This window comes from Mchenga conophoros, linkage group LG3 (genome assembly GCF_057382185.1).
Source record: "Mchenga conophoros isolate Kocher_MC1m ecotype Shallow Benthic linkage group LG3, M_conophoros_male_GT1.1, whole genome shotgun sequence".
NCBI classification, from domain to species: Eukaryota; Metazoa; Chordata; class Actinopteri; order Cichliformes; family Cichlidae; genus Mchenga; species Mchenga conophoros.
Genome location: NC_140528.1, coordinates 29,119,679 through 29,138,207, shown reverse-complemented (window position 1 = coordinate 29,138,207; position 18,529 = coordinate 29,119,679). Strand labels below are relative to the sequence as shown.

General features: G+C 42.9%; 1 pseudogene; it reads right to left on the bottom strand.

Moving 5' to 3' along the window:
- Positions 1 to 15,821: 15,821 nt before the first annotated feature.
- On the bottom strand, positions 15,822 to 18,302 carry LOC146578024 (uncharacterized; annotated as a pseudogene).
- Between the last annotated feature and the right edge of the window lie 227 nt (positions 18,303 to 18,529).

Here is an 18,529-nt window from a genome sequence, read left to right as displayed (position 1 = left end):
TGACGTTCTGTATCGAGGCTTCGGAGCGTGTGTCGAGTAATGGAGGGGGCGTTTCCGCGAAGCGCGTATCGAGGCTTGCTTCATTTATGGGAGGAGCTGAAAATGATGACGTCCGAAGCCTCGCTGCCCGGCTGTACCACGTGACTGGTTCATGAAGTGGTTCGAACTTTGCCGCGAGCTATGACAGCGATATAAACCCCTCAGACTTCATTCAAAATGTGGGTGTTTGATGGAGAGTTGTTAGTGAGAGTTTGGAGACAGTTTGGAGGTTTATGAGAGTGAGGAGAGAAAGTCAGGAGAGAATGGAGCCAGCTAAGAAGAGGAGGATGTCCTCCCCTGTGTGGGAACATTTTGATCTTATTCCTCCCAACAAGGTATGTAAATTTCTACAGAAGATGTATTTTCATGATACTGATGGTGCAATACAATTTATGTTGAGCTGTCTTGACTTTTGTACAAGGTGAAGTGTTTGCTATGTGCCAGGGAGCTGGGATATAACAACAACACCTCATCCATGCTTAGGCACTACAGAGCTTTGCATGAGAATAAGGGGAACACCGATTGTGGAGCAAGACCAGGTGAGCCATCAAATGCAATGATAATATAGGATGCAGTAATGTTACTAAATGATATAACAATATTATACAACTGTTATAAGTTACGTATGTGATATTTATATTTGTGCTTTGTCTTTATTGTCTTTCCTCAGGAGAACAATCTCAAATAGATGAAGACCTGGTCAGCATGGTGATTGAAGACTCCCAGCCATTTAGCATTGTGGAGGACAAAGGATTCAAAAGATTTGTTAAATCATTAAATCCTAGCTATGTTCTCCCCACTAAAAAGGTCATAAAAGCAGTGAAAATGTAGTTTTTACAGAATAAAATGTGAACAGGCAGGACTGAGGCTCAGTGTGTAGCTGTCCATACCTCAACGTTACAAAAGCACAACCACTGTCCACACCCCAACCACACCTCACCTCACAGTAAATGATCATTTCCATTTTAAGCATTTCCAAATAATCATTTCCCATACTGCCACTATAAATATACACAGTATACGGCATCACTACAATATACATGTTTTACACACTCCTTTTGTTGTTGACATTTACAGGCTGTGTGCAAAAGGCCACACTCTTCAAATTCATGCCAACTAATATTTTTACGTCCAGTAGGTGTCCTGCTAGAGCAAATGAAGCTTCAAGGAGCTTTGCGCTGGGGTGAACCAATTGGATGGAAAGCTTCAGTGCTTCATGAAGCTTCATCTGCCCATCACTACAGAGAGGCGTTTGAGGACACTCACGAGCATCGAAACACTGTGTGCTGCGTTCAGGTGCACCTCAGAAACTCCCATATTGTTGGCAGGTCGTGATTTATTTCTGCCGGTTTTCCTGTTTGAAACACAAACATCCGTCATCACTTTGTTGTTCTTCTTCCTGCAGCGTTTGAATATTTCAGCACTAAACTGATGTTTGTTCAAAGCTCATTTCAACCTGTTGAAGTCATGACTGAAAGTGCAGACTGAGAGTGGATCACATGATGTTTAAGGTGTGTCATGTGACATGTTCAGTATTGTCACACATGTCTAGATTGTCCCTGATATCATAACTGCTCAAACACTGATGATTATATTTGAAGCATTATTCCTGATGGCAGCAAAGTTTGAATGGAGCTCTCTGTCTGTGCTGATTTGTCGCCCTCTGGAGGCCAAAGCACAAACTGCATGATGTCACTGTAACCACCACAGTGACAGGAAATGATGCTAACGGCTGTCGTTAGGCTCACTGACAGCAGTGCTGATGTGTTCATGTCCAACACTGGATCAGGTCAGACTCCTTCATCCTTCTCCAGCGTGAGGCCGCCCTCAGACCCACAGGAGCTCTAACCTTTGACCTCCTGACCCTATCCACTTCAGTCTCTTTGCATCTTTAAATGCAAATCCAACGAGACTTTAGCCGAACAAAAGAGGCTGGAAGCTGTTCTATGAATGATGTTCATACCAGAGTTTCTGTTTCCAGCTCAGACGTGTTAAACGCTGCTGCTGTGCTACATTTGTCATTTCCTGCTTCCATGTCAAAGTGCTGAACTCATCTTATCACTTTAATGCAGTAAAGCAGGAGCTGTAAGTCTGACATTTATTTACTGTCATCACAAACACACACAGCTGGATTAGCACCCAGACAAAGGGCTGAAAAAATCAGCATTTGATTATTATTATTATTATTATTATTATATATCCTGTTTATGTGGATGCACTTTACTGATCACATGACTCTGAGGGATGTTTCCAGCACCTTGCTGAATCTGAGCCATGAAGATTTAAAGCAGCTCTGAAGGCAAAGCAGGTCTGAGCCTGTGTTAGCAAGCTGTACCTAATAAAGTGGCAGCAAGGACTCAGTCAGTAATGATCAGAGCCAGCAGGGGGCAGCACAGAGAGGCGAGGCGCTGTCAGAGAAGCAGGCTGACATCAGACTGGTCATATTCCATCATCTATACCTGAAATAATCATCAAACACATGCAGAGCAGAAACATGTGGAAACATCTGGAGCTCAGTCTCAGTTTGATTCCTTAGAGGTTTACCTCAGTCCTGCTCCTCTGCTTCCTGTTTACAGCGCACATCATGCTGTGTACTGAGAGTCATGTGGTCAAAGTGAGGCCCTGGTACTCTGACAGAGAGCTAGCACAGTCATCCTAATGTATATCATCACTACCAGAGAGCATTCAGCTTTCACAGCAGCCAACATCCTGTCACACTGAGCATGTGCAAACACAGCAGCCAACATCATGTCACACTGAGCATGTGCAAACACAGCAGCCAACATCCTGTCACACTGAGCATGTGCAAACACAGCAGCCAACATCCTGTCACACTGAGCATGTGCAAACACAGCTCTCAGCTTCCATCACTCACAAGCTCCAGCCTCCACTTAAAAGCCCAGAACAAAGCTTGTGACCAACACAGCGCAGACAGAGGTGATGTCCACACTCTGTTTCTGGGTGGGAAACTCACCTGTGGGCGTGGCTGTTCCTCCCCTACAATCTCTGATGTCACAGCTGCTAAATTAGACTGAAGCCAGACTCAAACAGAAAACAGCCTCAGAGACTCAGAGAGAGCGCTGCTCCATCTCTGGACCCAAATATATGTTCCAACACCACGCTGCAATGCATCTTGGGATAGGGTGGGCCCACCTGTCATTCAAATCCAGGGAGAAGAAGGACACGTTTGTGGGAGCCTGGGAGTCTGGACGGCCTTCGTGGCCTCGCTGTGATGTCATGGACCTTCAGAGGAAGCAGAGGCTGAATTGAAACACACCTGCTGACTTCCTGTGTTCTGCTCTGACAGCTGCCATGTGTCACAGCCTGGATAATAAAGCCATCAAACTTCACTCAGCTCCAGTAACACCATCAGTGTTTGATGTCCACAGGATTCATCAGCTTTAACCACGATAGAAGCAGGAAGTTAAGATGAACCATGTTGTGACTGAAGGACAAAGCTGAAACATACAGATGTGTATAGATGTGTGGAAAACTAAGCAGCAGCCATGTTTGGAGGCTCACTGAAGTCCTCCCAGCTGACAGTAGAAAAGTCTGATTTTTACTCTGAAAGCCACAAACATGTTTAATGAATCATTTTTAGAACTTAGAGAAACTGTTCATGTCCAAGATCTTTCCAAACACCAAATCTATACAAGCTTTACATGAAATGAAGCAAAAGTAAACTCAGGTATTATCTGTACAAATACTTTAAAGTGTTCCAACAACAATCAGGTGCATATACAATAAGGCAAGGCAAAGCAAGTTTATTTATATAGCACAATTAAACAACAAGGTGATTCAAAGTGCTTTACAGAGACATTAAAAAACAAAAACAAATAAAAAGCACGATTTAAAATTGATTTAAAAAAACAGTAGATAAAAATCAGAACAGTAGATAAAATCAGTAGTTAAAATTTAAATTTAAAATTTAAGCTTAAAAGTGCGGATTTGCTGTTTTATTCAAATGCAGCTGAGAACAGGTGAGTCTTCAACCTGGATTTAAATAAACTGAGTGTTTCAGCTGATCTGAGGCTTTCTGGGAGTTTGTTCCAGATATAAATGGCCTGTATTTGTATAGCGCTTTTCTAGTCCCTAAGAACCCCAAAGCGCTTTACACAACCTGTCATCCACCCATTCACACACCCATTCACACACTGGTGATGGCAGCTACATTGTTGCCACAGCCGCCCTGGGACGCACTGACAGAGGCGAGGCTGCCGGACACTGGCGCCACCGGGCCCTCGGTGGAGCATAAAGGAGCATAAAAGCTGAATGCAGCTTCTCCGTGTCTGGTTCTGACTCTGGGAACTGATAAAAGACCGGATCCAGATGACCTGAGGGATCTGGAAGGTTCATACTGGGTCAGGAGGTCATTGATGTATTTTGATCCTAAACCATTCAGGGCTTTATAGACCAGCATCAGAACTTTAAAGTCTATCCTCTGACGGACAGGCAGCCAGTGTAAAGACCTCAGAGCTGGACTGATGTGGTCCACTTTTTTGGTCTTAGTGAGGACTCGAGCAGCAGAGTTCTGAATGAGCTGTAGTTGTCTGACTGATTTTTTAGGTAGACCTGTAAAGATGCTGTTACAGTAATCAAGCCTACTAAAGATGAATGCATGGACTAGTTTTTCCAGGTCCTGTTGAGACATCAGAACTTTTATCCTTGAAATATTCTTGAGGTGATAGTAAGCTGACTTTGTTATTGTCTTTTTTTTTTTTTTTTCTTTTTTTCTTTTTTTTTGCTAGGGGCTAAAGCTGAATCATGTTGCAGATGTTTACCAGCAGTAATTTTTCTCTTTTGCTTGCCGCTTAACTTGCACAGTTAGGCAGAGTTTTATATCCACTTTATATGCACACATGGAACCCAGATTAATTATAAGTGTGAACTAAGCAGTAAACTGCTTAAAGACCATTTTTATTGCTCATTATGAAGCCATTTATTATCTCTTACATTAAATCACACTGGGTTTATGCATCATATTGTTTTGCATTTAAAGCTCCACACTACGTAAATAGGCTTATACTTTTATTATATTCAATTCTGTGCAGTTCTTACGCACAGAGAGCGTGTGCGAAATGTGTGTCTGCGTGTATGGCTTCAGATTTATTTGTATGTTTCTGTCCGCGTGTCTGTGTGTGTGGGGGGTGCAGTGTGGCCGCAGTGTGTGCGAAGGAAGTAAATGTGCAGCTGCACAGTAGTTTATCCTTCATTGACAGTCAATATGTGCTGTTACCTGGATAGTAGCAGCTGTTTCTCCTTATCGCACAACATAGAGTAGAGGCCTAATCCACACGTTCATAATTGCTTGGCGTTGTTTACCTGCAGCTGTATATAAGCTTGCTTGCTTTGCCCTATTTAAAATGGAGCTGTATAAAAAAGAAATTACTCAGAGATTATTGTTATTATTCATTTAAAGAGGAAATATATGGCTGATAATACATTTTACATCATGCAGCAGCTTGTGTTTGGAAATATAAAATGAAAAGAAGCAGGAAGACACACATGGAGAGAGTGAGGAAAAAGAGTGGGGAGAAATGTAGCGGTGGAAAGGTATTTTGCAATTCTCTTTGAAGTCCCTATTCAACAGGGTAAGCTGAATTTTCGGCAGTGCCTGATAGTGTTTCTGCGTAAATGCTTAAACCCCTTTAGAGAATTTTCATGGGCAGATACGCGGTGGCTTGAAGGGAGCGTTTATGTTACCTGGAGCCAATGCAGCCCGCAGCTTTGTACCTAAAGATGTACAGTAGTATTGAATGGAATCCCACAGAGGTTTGTCTATGACAGAATCTCGCTGCAGCATCGCTGTAAGCCGAAGCGGGGGAAAAAAGAGCTTTGAACAGGTTTAACCTTGTCAGTCTTTTGCTAGGCTCATACACTTGCATTTATATACATGAACACAGACACTGAAGGACAAAAAACACTAGGACAGACATTGATATACACGCATACTTAAAAATACGCCGGTGTCCATTTAGAAAAGTTTTTAAAAAGCTTTGTGGTGATATCCGAAATGGCGACTATTGCTACAGGTTTTCATTTTTTTATTCCTGAATATATTTCAAAGTTGCTATTATGTAATGCAATATTCAGATATTTTTAATGTTATGTAGAAGAATAAAAGTGGCAAACACACAGGTGTGGTAAAATGTCTGCATGGAGCTGCAATCTTGTTGTCAAAGTTCATAGTGTTTCACAACATATTAGTGTGTGACAGTGAACCAAATCTGAATGCACCTCACCGTTTGATGAATTCCAGTTTAAACTGATTATGAGTCCTTATTTATATGCGTAATTATTTCCTTTTTTTTTTTTTTTTTTTAATAGGACGGGGGAAAGAATGAAAGAAAGAGGGGGAGAGAAAGAAAGAAAACCAAAGGGGAGAAGAGACGGTGAGAAGGGGGGGAAGAGAGAAAAAAAAAAAAAAAACAAACAACAAAAAAAAACTCCTGGATCACCTGTATGGAGAAAAAAAAATAAAAAAACAAACAGAAGAGAAAGCAAACAACAAAGAGCAACATAATAATAGAAAAAAAAGCACCATCACAATAAACTAGCTAGTCATAGATATCAATAGTTACTAAATAATAGACGATATTGTTCAGCACGCAAGATAGACAGCGCACAGTGTGCTTTGAGGCAGCAGCCGAGAAAGCTTTAGTCCACGTCTGTGAATACCCATGCGTACACCTGTGTGCATACCTGTGTGGATCAGCATGCTTGCATTCCAAAGGTTTCTCCATGTAACGATCTGCTAGGGAGTGTGGGGAGCCACAGCCCTGTCCTTTATGGTATCAAGCAGGTATGGAGGAGATCAAAACTCCAGACATCCAGAGGCCCCCAGAACACAAGAGACCAAGGAAGACCCACAGAGGGGCAGCTGCGCCACTGTCCCAGTAAGAGCTAAGGAGAGTCCCAGATGAGGGCTCATTCAGCAGCCGCGGAGCAGAAGCCAGGGGGAGTTGCAGTGATGCGCCCGTGAGCTCCGCCGGCAGCCAGCTGTGCCTGAGTGACCGAGCCCCAGGCCGAGAGGCCGGGGGCACCCCACCTCCGAAATGGCCCGAGCGAGCCCCAATAAGCGGCCGCCAAGGAGTGAGCCGGTGTGTACCCGGACGCCCACCCCCAGATACAAAGAACCACCAACGCACCGACACCTGAGGGAGTCCGCCACCGGCAGGGGAAGTGGTGGTGGGTGGAGATAGGCCTCCAAACCTTGGAAGGCCCGAGATGTCCCCAGAGAGGTGGCGTCTGATACCCAACCTGACATATAGATACAAACATCCATTCCCACCCTCATGCTCTCATGTGCACTTCACACTCAACCGACGTGGAGACAGACATAAAGAGACACTGTATACGCGATCACACTCCCCAAGCGTACTCTACAAACCGGGTCTAGGTACCCCTGCCCCTGGAGGGGGGAACTGCACCCAGACCCAGGTGGTGTTACCCTTTTCCCTGCGGTGGGGAGAGGCAGACCGCCCCGACTCCGCAGCAGCAGGGAGGCCCCACACCCCAGACCGCAGCCGGACGGCCAACTCCTCCTAGCCCCCCCGCTCCAGCAGGCCGCAGAGAACGGGGGTGAGAGAAGACTCCAAACCTCCCTCCACCCGCTCATAGTAGTGTTGATGCATGTGTGTTCTAAGGTGCAATTAAAACCCAGGAGGGCATGGAGCTACCTGCCAGAGAGCAGCAGGTAAGCGCATAGTCCCTCCTGCTAGCCCTCAATGTCTACGTGTATTTAAAATTGAGAGGTGGGCAACGATGCCAGGGGTGAGGTGTACACCCTGATGGTAACTTGGACTCCGTGTATTGTGCCCACCCCCAAGATCCTATATGTATGTGTAATGAGGGTGTGAGTAATGTGAATGTCTAAGTTGTGGGATAAAATTGAGGCAGAGGCAGCCAGAAGGGGACAGGGGGGGGGGGGGGGGGGTAGCCTCCTCTGCATCCTGGTGACATACCCCTACTCCAAGGCCCTGCATGTGTGGGTGGTTGTGGTGGAGCGGGAGGAGGGAGGCGGCTGGAGATGGGGAGGGAAGGAAGGGAGGGGCAGTGACCCCTCCCTGGGGCCAGCTCCCCCGCTGACCCCAGTAGGCACTCCCACACTCCGCGACCCGCCAGGGAAAAGGGGGCCCAGGCCCATCCAGACCGGGGCCCAGCGCAGCAGCGCCCCCCGGCCCCACAGAGCCCGGGACAGTCCACCCAACCCCACCACAGAGAAAACTGCACCCACCCCACCATCCACTCATCATCCAGACTACATAAGACAATAAACACCCAGGCTGAGATCTTCCTCCACCTCTTCTGTATCTCCCCCTCCTGCAGAGAGTTCCTGAGGGGAGGAAAGCTTCTGCAAGGTGTAACAATCTCCCCCACCGGTTGAAGAGCCCCACAGGCGACTCGACACACCGGCGGCACCCTGCGCCAGGGATGGGCTCCCATGCACCCACCCGCCCACAACCCCGGCAACACACAAACCAGGACCCAAGGCCCCGAGGCCCAGCCAGGGCCCCGGCCCAGAGATGGAGCGCCCCCAGACCCCCACGCCCATCCCGGACCCACCCAGGGGCAGACAGGCTACCAGGCCAGTAACCCACGTCCATCATCACAGACCCTCCCCTAGCCTCGCTGCACGCAGCCACGAGGAAATGGTCAGAAAAGAGCCCCCAACCGGACGTGACCGCTACCCCGGGTTGAGCCCCCCAAGGAAGATGCTTCCGGGGAACCCCCCGACGCCCTAAGTCTGTCCCTGCCCCCACACCAATCACAACATTGAAGGTGGGACCAAACTATGACCCCCCACCCCCACTAGGTGATGGAGCCGATCAAAGGAGCCCAGAGCAATTGACCTGATGTGGTGGCAGAGGCTGTATCAAGACTAATGTAATCTAATAGATAATTTCTATATTGGTTAGAATTAAGATTATTTTTATTTTTCCAGTTCATGAGGACAGTTTTCTTGGCTATGCATAGGGCAGTGAAAACCATATGGGCGATATTCTTTTCTGAAGTGACATTATCTAAGCTGCCCAACAAACACACTAAGGGGGAAGTTGGAATGTTACATTTCAGACACTTTGATAAGTCTTCACATATCTCGCGCCAAAACTTCTGAACTGGTGGACAGAACCAAAGAGCGTGGATGTAATTGTCTGGTGTATTGCCTTGACAGTGTGAGCAGTTGTTGGAAGATGTAAAGCCCATCTTGAACATCCGATGACCTGTATAGTGCACTCTATGTAGTATTTTGATCCCATTTGACAGACTAGTTGCACAATATGGGATCAACAAGAAATTTTTTTTAGAATATCAACAAATTAAATCCATTATAAAAAAGAAATTTAACCTCAGTCAAGTTGAATTACAAACACCACCAAGTGTGGCACATTTCCTTACTCTTAAATCCCCCAAATTATTATCTAAAATATATAGAACACTTTCTAAATTAGATGAATCAATATCCCTTCCTATTGCAAAGTGGGAAGCAGATTTATCAGTCAGTTTAGACCAAAACTTCTGGTCTCAGGTATGCTTAAAAACTTTTAATTTGATTAAAAATCCCAGTCTGCAACTTTGTTATTGTCTTAATGTGTTTTTCTAAGTTTAGGTCTGCATCCATCACTACACCCAAATTTCTCACCTGGTTTGTGGTTTTTAGATGTATAGATTGAAGTTCTCTGGTGACCTGTAATCGTTTTTCTTTAGCGCCAAAGACTATTACCTCAGTTTTGTTTTTGTTTAGCTGGAGAAAATTGTGGCACAACCAGTCATTGATTTCCTCAATGCATTTACCAAGAGCCTGTACAGGGCCTCGGTCTCCTGGTGACATTGTGATATATATTTGTGTGTCATCTGCATAGCTGTGATAGTTTATTTTGTTGTTGTTTATAATCTGTGCCAGTGGGAGCATGTAAATGTTAAACAGAAAGGGTCCCAAGATGGAACCTTGGGGAACTCCACATGTGATGCTTGTCTGCTCAGATGTGAAGTTACCTATTGATACAAACTATTTCCTGTTTTCTAAGTATGTCTTGAACCAGTTTAGTACAGTTCCTGAAAGACCTGTCCAGTTCTCCAGTCGTTTGAGTAATATGTTGTGGTCAACTGTATCAAATGCTGCACTGAGATCCAGTAAAACTAAGACTGACATTTTTCCACTGTCTGTATTCAGACATATGTCATTAAACACTTTGGTCAGAGCGGTTTCAGTGCTGTGGTTCTGTCTAAAACCTGACTGGAAGGCATCGTAGCAATTATTCTGTTTTAAGAAGTAACTGAACTGTTGGGAAACTGCTTTTTCAATGATCTTACTTAAAAACGGGAGATTTGAGATCGGCCTGTAGTTGTTCATTTGTGTCTTGTCAAGATTGTCCTTTTTCAGTATAGGTTTGATTACAGCAGTTTTTAGTGGTTCTGGAAACACACCTGATAATAAAGAAAAGTTGACGATCTGTAACAGGTCTGACTCTAAAGTCTTTGAGACCTTTTTGAAAAAACTTGTTGGCAGGACATCTAAACAGCAGGAGGAGGAGTTCAGTTGACCTAAGATGTCCTCCAGGTCTTTGCTGTTAATAGGTTGAAACTGTTTCATGGTGTTTAAACAGTTTTTCGGTGGACACAGTACATATCCTGGATCTGCTGTTGATGTACCAATTGCTTGTCTAATTTTTTGGATTTTTTCAGTGAAGAATTTGGCAAAGTCATTGCAGGCCATGGTCGAATGAAGTTCAGCTGCCACTGACACAGGAGGGTTTGTTAGCCTGTCAACTGTAGAAAATAAGACCCGAGCATTATGGCTGTTTTTAGTGATGATGTCAGAGAAGTAGGACCTCCTTGCACTCCTCAGTTGTAAATTATAATTGTGAAGTTTCTCTTTATAGATGTCATAATGAACCTGGAGGTTTGTTTTTCTCCATCTGCGCTCAGCTTTCCTACACTCTCTTTTTTCATTTTTCACCAGTGTGGAGTTTCTCCATGGAGACTTCTTCCTTCCAGAGATAACCTTCACCTTAATGGGAGGAATAGTGTCCATTACATTTAACATGTTAGCATTGAAGCTATTGACGAGCTCATTGACTGACCCTCTGGACAGGTCAGGTGTTAATGGGAAGACCTGGTTAAAGATCTCACTACTGTGTTCAGTTATACACAGTTTTGTGATCACTGTTGTTGATATATTTATGTGGGCTGAGATTTTACTTTCAAAGAAAACACAGTAATGATCAGACACGCCCACATCAGACACAGTAACCTTTGAAATGCTCAGGCCCTTGGAGATCAGTAGGTCGAGAGTGTGTCCTCTATTATGTGTGGCCTCTGTTACATGCTGAGTCAGCCCAAAGTTGCCCAGAGTGTTACTCAGGTCTTTAGTCCCTTTGTCCTGAGGGTTGTCCACATGGATGTTAAAATCCCCAACAATAATTACACAGTCAAAATCAACACAGATCACAGACAGCAGTTCACTGAGGTCATTAAAAAAGTCTGTGCAGTATTTGGGAGGCCTGTAAACATTAAGAAACACAACTTTGGATGGGGCCTTCAGCTGTAAAGCCACATATTCAAAAGACTGAAAACTTCCAGGAGATAGCTGCTTACATTGAAATGATTCATTAAATAAGACAGCAACCCCTCCTCCTCTCCTGCTCGCCCTGACCTCACTGATAAAACTGTAGTTAGGAGGGGTCGTCTCGATGAGAACAGCTCCACTGTTACTTTGGTCCAACCAAGTTTCAGTTAAAAACATAAAATCAAGGCTGTGCTCAGTGATTAAATCATTAATTAAAAATGTTTTCCCAGCTAGAGATCTAATGTTTAATAAAGCCAACTTAAGTGTTTTAGAGGCATTACTTGTCCCCTCGTGTTTGGGAGCAGTCTGTGGCACACAAGGTATGTTTACTATGTTTAAAGATCTTTTAGAGTGCAGCTCTCTGTGTTTTGACCAGGCCACATGTCTCCTGTCACCTAAAAGTACAGAGATTTTAAAACCTTCTAGTAAACAGGGTCCCAGCTTCTCCTGGGAAAAGTCATCACTGCCATAATCCTCACAGCCCGGACCCTCCACACATCACACATCAGACTGCGGAGACAGGGCATGAAGAGGAACTAAGGGGGGCGAGGCTGGGCAATGTGACTTCGATTGCTCTGTTGAGGGTGGGGCTCGATGGCGAACCTTTGGCCGCTCTGGTGGGGGGTTTATGGGGGACAAAAAGGGATTGGGCCGGGGGGTAGATCTGAGCCCAGCATTGACCCGCTCCATCATCTCCTCAGTGAATTTCAGGTGTGGGGAGGAGGGAGAAAGGGAGGGGGAGGAGGGTGATGGCCTGTCAGGGGTTTGGGGGGCTGGGGAAGATCGTGGTCCCTGGTCCTGGTCCTGGTCGTTGGTGTTGTTGAGAGAGTTGGAGGCAAATAGGGACCCCTCTTCTTGCCTCAGATGTCTCTCCTTTCTGAGGCTCTTCCCGGGTGGGGGCAGATGGAGCTCCTCCTCAAGGTTTCTGCTGGGCTTTGTCTGTTCTTGGAGTACTGTTTGTTCCTCTTTATGAGATAACTCCTCGTTTATCTCAGCCTTGGCACCAAGCACAGATGGATGACGTATGGAATAAAACAAGTTGGAGGTGAACAGTTTCACCCCTGACTTGTTAAAATTAAATCCATTTGCTTTAAACAGATGCCTGCGTTGAGGATAAGGTAACTATAAAAATGTTGCTGTTTCTGTTAAGAACACTTTAGTCCTGATGATCTATAAGTGTCCAGAAGCTATCGCAGGTAAGCTCATACGCAAAAAAGAGAAAAAATCAGCATAAAAATCAAAAAAAGAAGCAAAGCATTTAAAGAGCAAAGAGAGGAAGCCCTTAAGCACCTTCTTTGCTGCCGCATATTCTTTTCTTCTTCGTTGTATCTCCGGGGCATAATCAAGTACAAGTACTTAAATAAATAAATCATTAAATAATTAATTAAAACTGTCAATAATTATTTAAATGTGTTATTAATTAATTAAATATGTCAATAATTAATTAAAACTGTCAATAATTAATTAATTACATGTGTTGTAAATATTTATGTAATTAAATATGGTGTATTTAATTGATTCATTATGGCAGTCCTGGCGTTCCTTACCTCGGGGATAAACTACATGTTTTATGGCAAATGTGAGATGAGCCTTTGTGGTGTTCTTGGTCAGCAGTGGTTTTATTCTTAGAACTCTCACATGGAGGTGATTTTTGCCCAGACCTTAAATAAGTTATTCAATTAATCCCAATTCAGGGTCTGCAGCCTTAAAGGCCGCATTTTAAGGCCGATTACATCAGAGCGACGCGACGAAGGCTGTCCCAATTCAAAGGCTATACATATATCATACATATACATATATCATACACATACATATATCATACATATACATATATCATACACATACATATATCATACACATACATATATCATACATATACATATATCATACACATACATATATCATACACATACATATATCATACACATACATATATCATACATATACATATATCATACATATACATATATCATACATATACATATATCATACACATACATATATCATACACATACATATATCATACACATACATATATCATACATATACATATATCATACATATACATATATCATACATATACATATATCATACACATACATATATCATACATATACATATATCATACACATACATATATCATACATATACATATATCATACACATACATATATCATACATATACATATATCATACACATACATATATCATACACATACATATATCATACATATACATATATCATACATATACATATATCATACATATACATATATCATACACATACATATATCATACATATACATATATCATACACATACATATATCATACATATACATATATCATACATATACATATATCATACACATACATATATCATACACATACATATATCATACACATACATATATCACTGACTTTCAGCGTGTTGTGTTTGTGGATATATGACTGACTTTAATTATTAAACATTCGCACATAAATAAGTGACGTCATATTCAGTACTTTTGACAGTTCACTCTTCGGCCGCTCCATCTTATTAGGGAAATTCCACATACATAAATGTAAATTTCAAAACTCAACCCCATCATTTAATTTGTTTTTGATTGAAATTGAATATTACTTAAACTCTCTTAAATTAACTTCCAATATAAAAGGTTTCTCATTGATTGAAGTTCATCCAGAAATGTTTAACGAATGAGCTGTCACAACTTTCAAGTACAAAGTTGTTATGAAGTCTGTCACATTCCCCCCTTTTTTTCCCTTTTTTATCCTTTATTTATTTATCCTTCTTATTTCATTGTGCTGTATATTGTTACTCTTATTTGCCTTGTATGTCTACTGTACAAACTGAACTGGAATGACTGACTGTTCGCTTTATAAGTTCAATAAAGTTTGGAAAAAAAAAAAACCTCTTCGGCCGATCCCTTCCGTATTCCCTGCCGTATTTTGCAGCAAAATTATCCACACCCACCGCCGCGCTATGAATTGTGGGATATATGGGACCACGAAGCGTGCACCGGACCACGCTTGATATTTGGGGAAATCGACGGCGCATTTGGAGTATTGCATTTGAAGTACACTTCGATTGGGACAGCCGTCGTCGTGTGGCGGTGACGTAACCGCACTTAAAATGTGTACTTCAAGCGTGCAGACCCTGAATTGGGACACAGCTTGAGAGCTTCAGGTGGACCCTGAAGGAGGTCTCAGACACAGGTGGTAAAAGTACACACAGTCTGTACTGAAGTAGAAGTACTACTGTTAAAAATACTCCAGGTACTAATTCAGCCTCTTTACTCAAGTAAAAGTAAAAAAGTACTGGCTGTGAAATGAGAGTAAAAAGAGCTGATTGAAGAACATTTCTAACACGTGTGTTTATACAAAGCTAACTGACTGTGTGACTAACTAACTGACTAACTGCTGTGGTTTGGAGTAGAGATTCCTGAATTTACCAGGCGCACCTGAAGGCAGCACAATTTAAACCGTAAATAATGATGTAGGTGCGCAAATCCTTTTCAAGCTTCACACCATCAAATGAGCCGGCTTACATTTGTTGCACTTCTACACCAAGTTTTACGCTAACGTTTCTTCGTTGCTGATTTTTGTTCCACAAACCAAAAGAACAAAGATTCAACCTTTAATATATTTTCATGTGTGTTTCAAGCACTGTGACATATCACACACACACATGCTGAGTGTGTCACTGATAAAGCTGTGACACAGCAGCTCACTCAGTCCAGTCCAGGTAACAGACTCACCTGTTAGCAGCAGCTCTGCCCTCACAGAGCTCAGCTGCTTATTTCAGTCAGCAGGAAACATTAATATTATGGACTACAGCCGTCTGTCAGGGCCGTTCAAGGACACAACGTCACACACAGGTTTAAACTGTTAGACTCATGAATACCCACAACGTTCGATGCACATTTCTCTTTAACAGGAGCAAACGGCCTGATCAGATAATATAAGAACTCATAAAAGCTCATTTATGTAAATCTCTGCTTGGACCAGTGAAACAGTCTCACACTGATTAAACACCATCACTACTTCAGTCAGTGGCGTGCACAGACATTTTGGGGGGCAAGTGCTCCAGGGGGGAAAAAGGGCACTTTTTGCATATGTGGAAAACCTTTTCTTTTTATAATAAAAAAATCGCACAGGTTAAATGCAATTTGACTTTTATTTCAAAACATTCTCTAAAAATCAAAAATCACACCACAAAAAGATAAAATCTGTATCCAACTCTAAACTATATACATACATATTCTCAAGTGTCCATTAAATGGAGTGTACTGCTCTAAAGAAGCATCCTTCTTGGTGCCATGTCTTTGTAGATGTTGATGACCTCGTTGTAATTGATCTCCACATCTTTCTCAATGGCCAACAAGAGGAGATCAGACAACCTTTCTTCTCCACACAAACTTCTTAGTTTATTTTTGATTATTTTTAGCTTTGAAAAGGATCTTTCAACTGTCGCAGTTGTCACTGGTAGTGTTGCGTAGATCTGAATCATTTTGACAAAGGCAGGAAAGATCAGCTGGCCATTGTTTTCCCTCAGTATCAGAAATATTTCTCTGAGGTCTTTTGAATTAAAGCTGGAGTGGAAGACCTTTAATTCTGTTTTGAGCTGGTCCTCATCTTCTCCATAGAATTCACAGAGGATGTGGACAGCTTCAATGGCTTCTGGGTTTGGTGGGCCTACCCAGTTAGCATGCACAGTTAAGGGCTGGAAGGACTGAATGATTCTGGCCGTTGGGCTTCTAGTATTGTCCCCTTTGAACCTCCTGTTCAGTTCCCCAGTCATGATGTCCAGAAAGGTGAAATATACACCACTCCTGAAATATGCCTCCACTGACTCAAACTGAGCACCTACTTGAGACACTGTGGTGCTGTGTTGGAAACGCACTGGAACTTTCCGCTTTCTCTCCTGACCAGGCACCACGGTAGGTACTGGAATGTTGAAACTCTCTGCCTTCTCTGATGCACATCTAAATATCTCTCCAAATTTCTCCTCAGACCTCATGGTTTGCAATGTGTGAAGCACACCATCAATTACCTTGTAGGCAGTGGAATGGTCCAACCCTTCTTCCTGCAGAGAATCTGATGCCAAAGCAGTGACTTCGAATACTGGTGTGGTGATTTCCATGCAGAGAATGAACATAAAATTAATGGCATTTCTGTACATCTGAGCATCACCTTGGGCCAGGTTAGGTGGGTCACTGTCACTGATGTCATCAAGGAGCATCAAAATGGCTTTCAAATTTCTCTGAAGTGCCTTCAGTGCTTTTTCCCTGCAAGCCCATCGAGTATCTGACAGCTGCTGGAGCTCCATAACACGTTGTCCAGGAAAGAGAGACTCCTGAAATTTGACCAAGGCAGCATGACGCTTTGGGGAGCCTGAGCAAAAGGCATACAATTTCTCCACCAAGTTGAAAAATGTCACAAAATGCTTGCTGGACTTTGATGCCTCCACTAGTACCAAATTGAGGCAATGGGCTTTGCAGTGCACATAGAGGGCCTTCTCATTGTGTGCACGGATTCTAGCTTGGAGACCTTTATACATGCCACTCATGTTGGCTGCTCCATCATAGCCTTGACCATACATGTTCTTCATCTCTAGGCCATTCTTTTGCAGAAGCAAGAACACTGTATTCTCCAGCTCCTGGCCTGTAGTTGTATCAACATTGCACACTTCGATGAATCTCTCCTTTATTTGCATATGATGAAAATATCGCACAACAAATGACACTTGCTCTTTGTGTGAAACATCAGAGGTTTCATCAAGTAGAATGGAATACATTTCAGCCTCTTTTATTTCACGTTGTATCTCCTTCCTGATGTAAGTTCCTAGTGCTGCAATGATGTCATTTTGACTTCTGTTGGAAAGCAGTGACACCTGGGGCCTTGTCTTGGTGGCTTTAACTGTGGCAATTTTTTCCAAATGCATTTTCAGCACACTATCGTAGCGGGAAAATACATTGACTAATTCACGAAAATTGCCACGGTTATCACTGGACTCACTCTCATCATGACCTCGGAATGCTTGTCCCTGACGTGCAAGATACACTGTTAGGTCAATTAATCTTGTCAGGATTTCTTTGTTTGTCTGCCTCTCTCGCTCTCTAACTTCCACCCCTTTTACGTCTGAAACATCAAATGCAGACTGAAGGGCCTTTTTCTGGAAATTGATCCATCTAACCATGCTTGTCATGTGCATCTCTGCGCTGGAGTGTTGTTTGATTTTTTCAAGAGCAGTACTCCACTTTCTGATGCCATCAGTTGTCCAGGCTGTTCTGCTTTTATATTTTTCATCCGAGAGGAAAAGCCGACAACTAAAACAATGCATTGAATTAGCAGTGGGTGAGTATTCCAGCCACACATTAGCAGAAAACACTGTTTCTGGAATGATCTCCCCTCAGTTTTTGGGTAAGGTATATCAGGCTGACATGGGCCCACATTGCAGCACATTGAAACGTATCTGTCATTGCGCTTTATTTTAAATGTATGGATGTGTGTTGGATCTGTTGGGTATTGTAAAGCTGCTAACTTTGACATTATGTGATCGATCTGTTCTTCCTCATTGTGGTCTTCAGAGAGCACTACATCAGTGTCTGTAGGCCTAACTGAACCTGTTGCTGCATTGGTCGCGGCTTCATCTGTTTCTATATCTCCCTCTTCTGCTATGCTGGTAGATGGCATAGAGCTGCTTCCCTGCTGTGACTGACTACAATGGAACAATAATAATAATAATAGTATTATTATTTATCATAATAATAAGCTTAAACAGATAGTTTTAATAATAACCCATACTGCAAGTCTTGTAACATAGAAATAACTTTCGTAGGTACAAAATAATAGTTAGCTCAATGCCTGCTGATTAAGTTCATTAAAAACTAAGTGTGAACAGCTTTTAAGATTTTTCAATA